This window comes from Felis catus, chromosome F2 (assembly GCF_018350175.1).
Source record: "Felis catus isolate Fca126 chromosome F2, F.catus_Fca126_mat1.0, whole genome shotgun sequence".
NCBI lineage: Eukaryota > Metazoa > Chordata > Mammalia > Carnivora > Felidae > Felis > Felis catus.
Window position 1 is genome coordinate 14,291,480 of NC_058385.1, and position 10,346 is coordinate 14,301,825.

Consider the following 10,346-nt stretch of genomic DNA (forward strand, 5'->3'; position numbering starts at 1 on the left):
ACAGAGCCCGACACGGGGCTCGAACTCACAGACTGTGAGATCATGACCTGAGCTGAAGTCAGACGCTTAACCGACTGAGCCACCCAGGTGCCCCTGGAATTTCCTTCTTGATGGCTGAATAATATTGTGTGTATCTCTCTCTCTATATATAACACATGTCCTTTATTCATTCATCCGGTAACAGACACTTAGGTTGTTTGCATGTCTTGGCTATAATGTTTCAATGAATATAGGGGTGCAGATATCTCTTCGATATCCTGCTTTGGTTTTCTTTGGAGAGATACCCAGAAATAGGACTGCTGGATCATACAGTTGTTCTATTTGTGTTTTTTTGAGAAACCTCCATACTATTTTCCACAGTGGCTGCATCAATTCACGTTCCCGCCAACAATGCACAGGGGTTCCCTTTTCTCCACATCCTCACCAACACTTGTTATCTTTTGTCTTCCTGATGACAGCCACTTTAACAAGTGTGAGGTGATAGCTCATTGTGGTTTTGATGTGCATTTCCCTGATGATTAGTGATGTCGAGGATCTTTTCATGTACCATTTGGCTGTCTTCTTTTTAAAAAAGGTCTATTGAAGCCCTCTGCCCATTTTGTAAGTGGATCGTTTGTTTGTGTTGCTATTGAATTGTACGAGTTCCTTATATATTTTGGATATTAACCCCTGGACAGATAGACGGTTTGCAAACATTTTCTCCATAGGTTGCGTTTTGTACATTTCCACTGCCTTCTGTTTGCAAGCTGCATTCTCATTTTGCTCACTGTTTCTTTTGCTGTATACAAATACTATGACAGTCTGATAGAATAATAACCGCTGCTTATTGTACCCGTCAGGTTTTCCGTGTAATGATTTCAGACTCTTAGTGGTCTCCAAAATACGCGTTCATTTCTCCCTCATTACATAAAGGCTGAGAGCTGGCTGCTGTTCTGCTCAGCGTTGTAGGCCATCTGTAATTCCACTCCCAGTGTCTCCTCATTCCTGGATCCGGGCTGAAGGAGCAGCCCCTGTCTGGGACACGGTGTTCTTGTGGCAGAGGGCAAGGGCACAGAGGCTGTGATGGCATACTGAAAACTTCCTCACCCACTGACGTACGCAGGTCTACTGCTAGGGCAGAGACGCATTCTACCTCCTGCCAGGAGTCATCACAAGGGCAGAAGTGTATATTCTGTTAATATGGCAGGGAAAGAATAATTTGGACAATAGTAGGAAGCACCACGTTAATAATCAGTTAGCCCTTAGTTTTATCATACTGCTCTTTGGCGTCTCTGGGGGTATCATGGGAAGGAAAAAAGCCTTTGATTGTAGTTGTGACAAAGAAAAGGGTCTGAAACCGTCCCATGTCCGTCCATGCCTAATTATATCATATCATTTTAGCCCTGCAATTAAAAATGAATTCAATACTTAAAATGCAAATATAATTAGAAATGCAAAGGCATGCAAATATAAATTACGTAATTTATCTTTTTGACATATCTTGTCTGCCGAGACTTGCGCTGACATAATTTCATCTTGTTTAGTTTGCAGATAAAAAGATAATCCCTGATACCATGTGAATTACACTGGAGAAAACTCCTCTAAGCCATAATATGGGGAAGGAAATAGCTTGGCTTCTTACTCACACTATCGGCTAGTATTAAAAGAAATGGAAAAAAAAAAAATACAGTTTGACCTGCCCGGGTCTTTCCTCTCGATTGAGTCGGCATTTTAACCCCCAACCTCTTTTTCCTTGGATTGCTTACTTAACCATTTTAAAGACGAAAGGCAGTGGTTGTACTGCCGGAGCATGCTATCAGTGGTCTCCTTCTTCACCGTAACTACTCTCTGTAACCAACTTCTTGGGATTGAAAAGCCTAAGATATTAAGGTCTGAAAATTGAGGTTTTGAACTGAAAGGAAAACACCTCAATTTTAACCATAGTGCAGGACTTTGGCTTTTTAACATAATTTTATCAGAATCTTTGCAGGGAACGTTTTCAAATTTGAGGTTATTTTTGCCTTAGTTCCGTCAGTAAATGAAATAAGAATACAAAGCTTCAAACGCCGTCAGGTTTGATGTGAACAGGGATGCAGATTTTGGAAGTGTAAGAATTTTCATCGGATGTCTTCTACCCGCAATGTGAAATTGATGATACTGTGCTGTGCATTTGTTATTGGTTGCTGTGTATGGGAATTAAGTCACCAAGTGGCATTTTACCAAACTTGGTTGAGGACCAAACGCAAATCTTGCTCTCATTGTAGAGGACTTTTCCAATCATGCTGGTCCTCAATGAGCTCTCTAAACTCTGATATTATTTTTTTTACCTTTCTCACCAATTCGGTCACGTATTCTCCCAGATAGTATGGTTCACGGGGACAGGGCCGGGCCCAACCTGTTTATCGTTTTGCCGGCAAGGAGCACAGGTTTGGCAGACATTTGGTGCTTAATCTGTATTTGTTGACGGAATGAATGTGTTGATTTGCGTTATCATCTGATTGCATATGAGAATGAGTATCTTCAGAGCGTGGTAAGTTCCTTGCAGTCAGGGGTCACGCTGTATTCTTGTTTAGGCCCCGCAGTATTTCACAAAGTGCTGGCCGGGCACACAGGGCTATTTCTGTGATATTGTTTGCAATGATTCTTTTTTTTTATGTTTATTTATTTTTGAGACAGAGAGACACAGAGCATGAACGGGGGAGGGGAAGAGAGAGAGGGAGACACAGAATCTGAAACAGGCTCCAGGCTCTGAGCGGTCAGCACAGAGCCCTACGCGGGGCTTGAACTCACGGACCGCGAGATCATGACCTGAGCCGAATTCGGATGCTTAACCGACTGAGCCACCCAAGCGCCCCTGAAATGATTCTTAAAGTTCAGTTATGTTTGAGACTTCAGTGGTGCCACCTTTAAAGATGCCAAGTTTAGTCTTTTAACACGACCAACTATGAATACTTTTAGCTGAGGGGTGTAAGGTCCTTATATACATTTGTCCCATGCCTCACACCGTACACCGCACCCAGAAGGTAAATGGTAGAAATGAGCTGAACTCTTAATGTTAACCATGATTTAGAACTGCCCAGCTATGTAGACAAAATCTATAGCTACTTGTAACCCACGTGAAATACCAAACAGTTAATGGGACAAAGGAAAAAATGAGACAATCGATTAGTTAAGTGAATGCAAATATCATTCAGTGATGAAAGAATATTATATTTGAGTCCTGGACTCTTCAAAGTAGAAAAGAGGCCTTTAAGGCCTTTCCAATACATCTCAGGCATCAATGGGAAGGTTCAAGCAGATTATGGACTCTGACACCAGATGACCTTGGTTCCAGCTCTGGCTCCTCCACGTGTGTGGCCATGTTCCGTTTATTTGACCTCTCTTTGCCTCAAATTCTTCTTCTCCAAAAGGGTGGTAACAGCAGGTATCTCCCTCACAGGACTGGGGTGAGGATTACATGAGATAATGCAAGGAAAATAGTAAGCTTGGTACCACGTGGAGTGAGTGCCTGATAAAATTAAGTTATCATATTGCTGTTGTTATTGTTATTTCTTGAATACCCATGGTATGCTAGGAGCTATGGGGAGGCTGCAATAAATAAGGCCTTGCTACAGGACTTCATGGATAACAATTCCCAATCATTTTTATAAAGGACCATTTACTGAGCACTTACCTAAGAGACGTTATGTAAAATATTGAATCCATTTTGTGAATACTTAGCTCTTTTACAAGTCTGGAAATTGAGACTTAGGGAGGCTATGTCACTTACCCAAGGTCACCCAGCCGGCACTTAGAGGCCTCAGACGCAGAGCTCCCGGTTCATTTCTGTGATTTATGCTCTCTCGTAAGGAAACGCCTCCCAAAGTGATGTAAGGAGTGCACAACAAGAGTACTAGGCACTGCAGAGCATGTATCTTGAGACCGGGGAGAGCATTTCAGGGCTGGGGTAATTGTGGAAAATTCCAGAAGGAAAATGACATAGGATGAGCTGAATTTTAAGAGAGAGAAATAGGGACGGGGGTCTAATTTAAACTGGTAAGAACTCACCATTTCTGTAGGTAAAAAAGTCAATATCGTTATTTTCATACAGTTCAACCTGGAACGATTTGTGACAGTGGTAATGGTATGGGCAAACTTTAAAATACGGAGAATTTTAATCCTCTCCCAGTTTTCCAGTGAGGAGTCCTGAATGTCAGAGAGAAAGGAGAAAGTAAAAAATGTGTACAGATTCGTGTACAGGGATTCTGGAAAAAGGAGAAGTAATCTTCAATGGGATGAAGTTCATGAATGAGCTACTGATCCCACGATTGTTAATGTGTGGGAATTTTAAATCATTTTGAACATCTTTTTTATTTTTAGGCACTTTCTACAGGATAAAAGCAAATGATGTAATTAAAGCTGTAGGGAACAAGAAGGGCAATGAAGATACTTTCGTTGAGTCGCTTAAGGTTTCCATAAACGTTAGAGGAGTCATCTGGAAACACCGCTTTCATTATTTCAAGAAGGGGCGCATATAAGACACAAATAACATTGCAAGCATTCCTTCTGCTTCAATTTTCCAAGAATGTTCCCTGGATACAAACGTGTAAGGATTTTCCTCCGCATGTTAAAAGGGTGATTTTGCACTTTGCTGATTGAAAAATAGAGACCAGAGTGGACATTTAAGGACTATAAATATTTCTGTTTCTGGAATGATTTTATGTGCTTTGCTGCCCTAGAGTGATTATTTATCTAGAGAGCTAACACATCTCACTGCACTTTGTTCTGAACTGGCATAGCCTCCGTTGCAGGAATAATTCTTCAGAAGGAAGCCAGGGTGACATTATTCACAGAGAATCCCAACTATACGGCTCTTTCCACCCCACCCAGACCAGTCTCCCAGGACTCTTTTAAACTACTGCCCCAAAAGCTATCTTTTATTTCTAGAAACTTCTGGAGATGAGGAAAGAACACTATCTGCTGACATTGTTAGATACTAGACAATATATGAGAGCCTTTATATACTTTATTTCATTTAACCTCTCAACAATCTTTTTTATTATTATTACTGTCATTATATGAATATTGTTGTTAATTTTACATATGTAAAAACTGAGGCTTAGGGGGAGAAAAGAGGCCTAAATTCACATCATTTGATCTGAGACTTGGTCTCACTAACTCCAAACATTGTCTCTATTGGCCTCTACGTGAGGCTCTGCCCCACAGCGCCCTACAGTCGGACATATTCTGTCTCATCTTTTTTCACCCATTGCGATATTTAACAATTTTGTATGAACATCATCTTCATAAGCCAATGGTTCTCAAGTGGGGGTGGTTTTGCCATCAGAGGACATTCGGCAATGCCTGGGGACATTTTTTTGTCATAAATTGGGGGAGGTGCTACTGGCATCTAGTGGATAAACTCCAGGAATGCTGTTGTGCATTCCACAGTGCGCAGGATGCCCCTCCCCCGCCACCAGGAGTCAATAACCAAGGTCGTGAAGCCCTGTCTTAAATCCTATGTGCTTCCTGATCCTCTCACTCACCCCTATGTTTCTCTGTTCTGGAAATTTTTGTCTAGCTTCTGAGAGCGCATTTTTATTTCTAGACAATTAGAAAAACTGAATAATTAATGTAATCTCCCCATGATCAAACTTGCATTAATATCTATTTGTGGAGGTGATTAGCTAGACATCGCAGAGTGCGTTAGATCTCGTTTTTCTATTGGGAGCTTATAACCTTTAGCAGATTTTTCTGTCTTAAATCTAGAAGGGGAACAGCAGGAATATAGTACTGCTAAACCTATACGCAGGAAAGGCTTTACATTCTCAGAGGTTAATGGGGCAGAAAGATGTTTTTCAGGCGAAGGAGGGCTAAGGGAAGGGCGGTGCCCTATTTCCCAGGGGAGTTGAGGAAAGCTATCACCTCCTCCCTGCTCAAGGCAGCAGAGCCATGTGGAGGATGCTGGACTTCAGAAGCCTACCAACTGGAGGAAGGAATTTGTTCTGGGGCTTGTGCAGGACGCACACTACCTCCGTGTGTCAATACCTATGTACCTACATACATACCTATTTCTTTTATGGTTTGTTTTTGGCTTAACAGGTGAATAATCCTGCAAGGGATAGAAACTCTCTCTGTACTTGGCTTTGCCCATGTAAACACAGCGACAAGCTGCACAATTATCTTCTCTGTACTTGCAGCCTCCTTCCTTAACTGTTATACACTCTTTAAATAGAAGAGCTAGTATTCGTTAGCTATTCTCTGCAAAACGGCTTTAGTTGGGACATAGTATCACAATCCTTTCAGGAAGACTAGTTCCATAGATTTCCACAAAGCCCCAAACAAGCATAATTTAGGGTAAGACAAGCTTCCCAAATCCTGAATTCCTAGATTTCTGTCTCTAAGTGTGTCTTTAGTGCAGGAGCAGTCCAAAGCCTTACGGGATTGCATTATCTCGGAGTAGCCACAAGAGGGCGTGTGAAGAACACAATCCTCTGGAACTGGGATGGCAGAAGCCATTTCCTTGATTAGGCAGCCCCAGCGTCTGTAGTTTCCCGTATTCCGAGCAGGTGGAACATATCCTTAGAACAGCCACTTACTCATCTTTTTAACATGCTGTCTACACAGAAGGGGGAGAAAGGGAAGATTCTGATGGCGGTGTGAGATATTCAGTCCTGGGTTTCCAAACAATCTGGAAGGGGATCAGCAAAATCGCTCCCGCAGGCATTGTACTTCATTTGATTTAGTTGGAACTTTCCACATGGCAGAAATGGCCAAGGCCACTGGGATGACTTGGGGTTTGAGTAGTATAAATCACTCCAAGCTTGAAAGATTTTCCTACAGTGATTCATTTCTGTCAAAACAAACAAACCAAAAACAACCCAACTTGAGGATTTTGTTTGCCTTTGGCATTTTCAGAAGAAGAGAAATCATCATTCTCTCTTCTTTAAAATAGTAAGAAAAAAGAATAGGAAGTCAGAATCCCAGGACTCGCCCCCACCCAGCCCACTCGGTTTCTGTGTTACTGTCCCAGGTGAGTGTCCCACAGAGTTAGGAGAGCTCTCGTTGCTTCCAGGGATACCCAGAAAATAGCTGTCAGATAAGGTGCTCTGGGGAGAAAGGGCAGGCATCGGATATGGGGGTCCCATAGGGTAGAGGTTCCCAAACTTTGGCATACATCATAATCACCCAGAATATTTGTTCAAACACAGACTTTGGGGCCCCACTATGAGATTCTTTCTGACTTAAGTCGTCCTAGATGGGGCCAGAGAATTTGCATTTCTAACAAATTCTCTGGTGATGCTGATGCTGGTTGGGGACCGCACCCTGCAAATCGCTGCTTTGGGGTGTCTTCTCAGATTCCGAAGATGTCTCGATTATTCCTGAGCTTAGGTCTGGGCATCTGCAGCACACTAGTCCCAGTAAATGGGCGGGGTTAGTGCCTGAGATTCCCAGCCTGGTTACTAAGGTCCTGAAACTATTCCCCACGCTGACCTCCCTGCAGACTCCAGGTCCTGGAAGTCTACTCTTCTGTAAAGAATGAAGGATCCATTCAGGTTGCTTCCCCTCTTATCCAGAGTACTTCAGACCTCTGACCTGGAACAAATTCCACAGTCCCGCCGATAGCTGTGGCCGGTCTCTACTCTCAGATCCTAACACATGGGGAAAGTACTGTACTGAGTAGACACGGTTTACCAGAGTTTATAGATGGATTCCATGTCTGAGTCACCTCAACCAGTTGTCCACCCTCTGAATACATTCATTTTCTCATCTATGAAGTGGGAACAATAGCTGTGCCCACTTGACCGGGTGGCTGTATGGGTTAAGTGAGTTAATATCTGATCAGTGCTTAGAACGATGACTCACACGTTATCCTCAGTGAAAATCAGCCACGTCATCAACCCTCATCTTTGCTTTTAGTATCCATTTCCTTATAAGGAGAGCTGAACTAAGAAGCCCCCCAGGTCCTGGGAGTGTGCCCCCTGGCTGTGTTATTGGGAGGCCAGAAGATTTATGACGTTAACTTAAACATTTTTTTTAAATGTTTTATTTATTTTTGAGACAGAGACAGAGCATGAGCAGGGGAGGGGCAGAGAGAGAGGGAGACACAGAATCGGAAGCAGGCTCCAGGCTTCGAGCTGTCAGCACAGAGCCAGACGTGGGGCTGGAACTCACAAACCGCGAGATCATGACCTGAGCCAAAGTCGGACGGGCAACAGACAGCCACCCAGGCACGCCAATGATGTTAACTTTAAACCTCTCACCTGGCTGAATGACATGGCTTAGCCAGAATGCGGAGGCCAGAGGTCAGGCATGAAGGTCAATTAGAATTTCTAAGTGGGGGGGCGCCTGGGTGGCGCAGTCGGTTAAGCGTCCGACTTCAGCCAGGTCACGATCTCGCGGTCCGGGAGTTCGAGCCCCGCGTCGGGCTCTGGGCTGATGGCTCAGAGCCTGGAGCCTGTTTCCGATTCTGTGTCTCCCTCTCTCTCTGCCCCTCCCCCGTTCATGCTCTGTCTCTCTCTGTCCCAAAAATAAATAAACGTTGAAAAAAATTTAAAAAAAAAAAAAAAAAAAAAAAAAAAAAAAAAAAAGAAAAAAAAAAAGAATTTCTAAGTGGGAAAGGTATCCAAGGCATATGACTGGTTTCAGGTTTATCAATTGTGAATGGTCTGCTGCGCTAACTCCATTGCCTTTGTGATAAATTAGAACTTCCAGTGGCATGGCCATTTTTTGTGCCTTGCAATATGAAGAAGCAGCAAAACAGCAGGAAGAGAAAGAGGAAGCATCTTCCTGGTCAGATAGAAGTGTTCCTGGAACACTGCTGTGTGATTTAGGGCAAAGTACTTCATGTGCCTGTATCTGTTCCCTATGGAACACACTGTTCACTATGGGTGTAGTGATTCAAAGCTGCCTCAGGGTCCCCAACCATGTTTTCCACATACGTCCATATATGATATATGAGTAAGTCCTGTGCAGTTTCTTGGAAACTTCAAATAAATATCATTGGTGTGGATATTTATTTTTACCTCGTTTTTTGAAAGAAATTGCTCACTGAATACATAATACATTGTCATGATGCAAAATTCGAAAGGCTGAAAAGGATGAGCAAGGAAAGGTAAGCCTCCCTCCCATACCTGTCACCTATCTACGCAGTGTCCATCCACCGGGATTTTTTAAAATTAAGAGACTATTTTCTTGAGTTTTGGTTTCACAGCAAAGCTGATATGCACCCATATGCCCCTTCCTCCATACAAGCACTGTCTCCCCACGGTCAACATCCTTCACCAGAGTTACCATTTGTTACAATCCACGAACCAGCACAGACACAGCGTTATCATCCAGAGTCCACAGTGGACGTCAAGGTCCACCGCTGGCATTGTAAGTTCTTTGAGGTACAACAAATATGTAAAGGCAAGTATACATCATTACAATAACATACAGAATAGTTTCATCGCCTTAAAAATTATGTAAGCTCCAATCTGTCCATCTCTGCCTTCCATCAAACCCCTGGCAACCACTTTTTATTGTCTTCACAGTTTTGCCCTTCTTATAATGTCATCTTCTTGCAGTCATACAGGATGTAGCCTTCTCAGATTCTGGCGTCTTCCAGAGGCATCTGGGTGGCCCAGTCGACTGAGTGTCCCACTTAGGTTTAGGTCATGATCTCACCATTCGTGAGTTCGAGCCCCACGTCAGGCTCTGTGCTGACAGCTCGGAGCCTGGAGCCTGCTTCGGATTCTGTGTCTCCCTCTCTCTCTCTCTGCCCCTCCCCTGCTCGCACTCTCTCTCTCTCTCTCAAAAATAAATACACATTTAAAAATATTCTGGCTTCTTCCTCTTAGTTATAGGCATCTAAGTTTCTTCCGCGTCTTCATCCACTCACCTTGATATTCATCTTCATCTATTGGTAGTTGTCTCTCGAAGGACATCTTGGCCGCTTCCAGGTTTGGGCAACTGCATATAAAGCTGTTATAAACATTCAAGTGTGTGTTTTTGCATGGACATAAGTTTCCAGGCTGCAAACTTTTAAAGCAGCAACTCTGAGATGTAAAGAAATCTTAACCACTTGAGACTAGGACTGTTTTGTATCTCTTACCTGCATCCTGTATGGATGCTGGTATCAGGCACTTAGAATGATCATGGTCATAGTGCTTCTAATAGAAACATTCCCTGAATGTATGCCCTCCCCCCCCAACCCCCGACATTGATCAAGCCGCTCTCCCCACCAGGGGGCTGGGGTGAAATTGAAATGTTTCCCTTTGATCACTCTTTTCTTTTGCCTCCATCTGGGCTTCTGTCCCGCCTCCAGATCCAGGCAAGACTTGCTACTGTTGATATGTAGTGTTGATCACTCCAGTGTTCCAATTTGAATCATCTCCAGTCTGGCT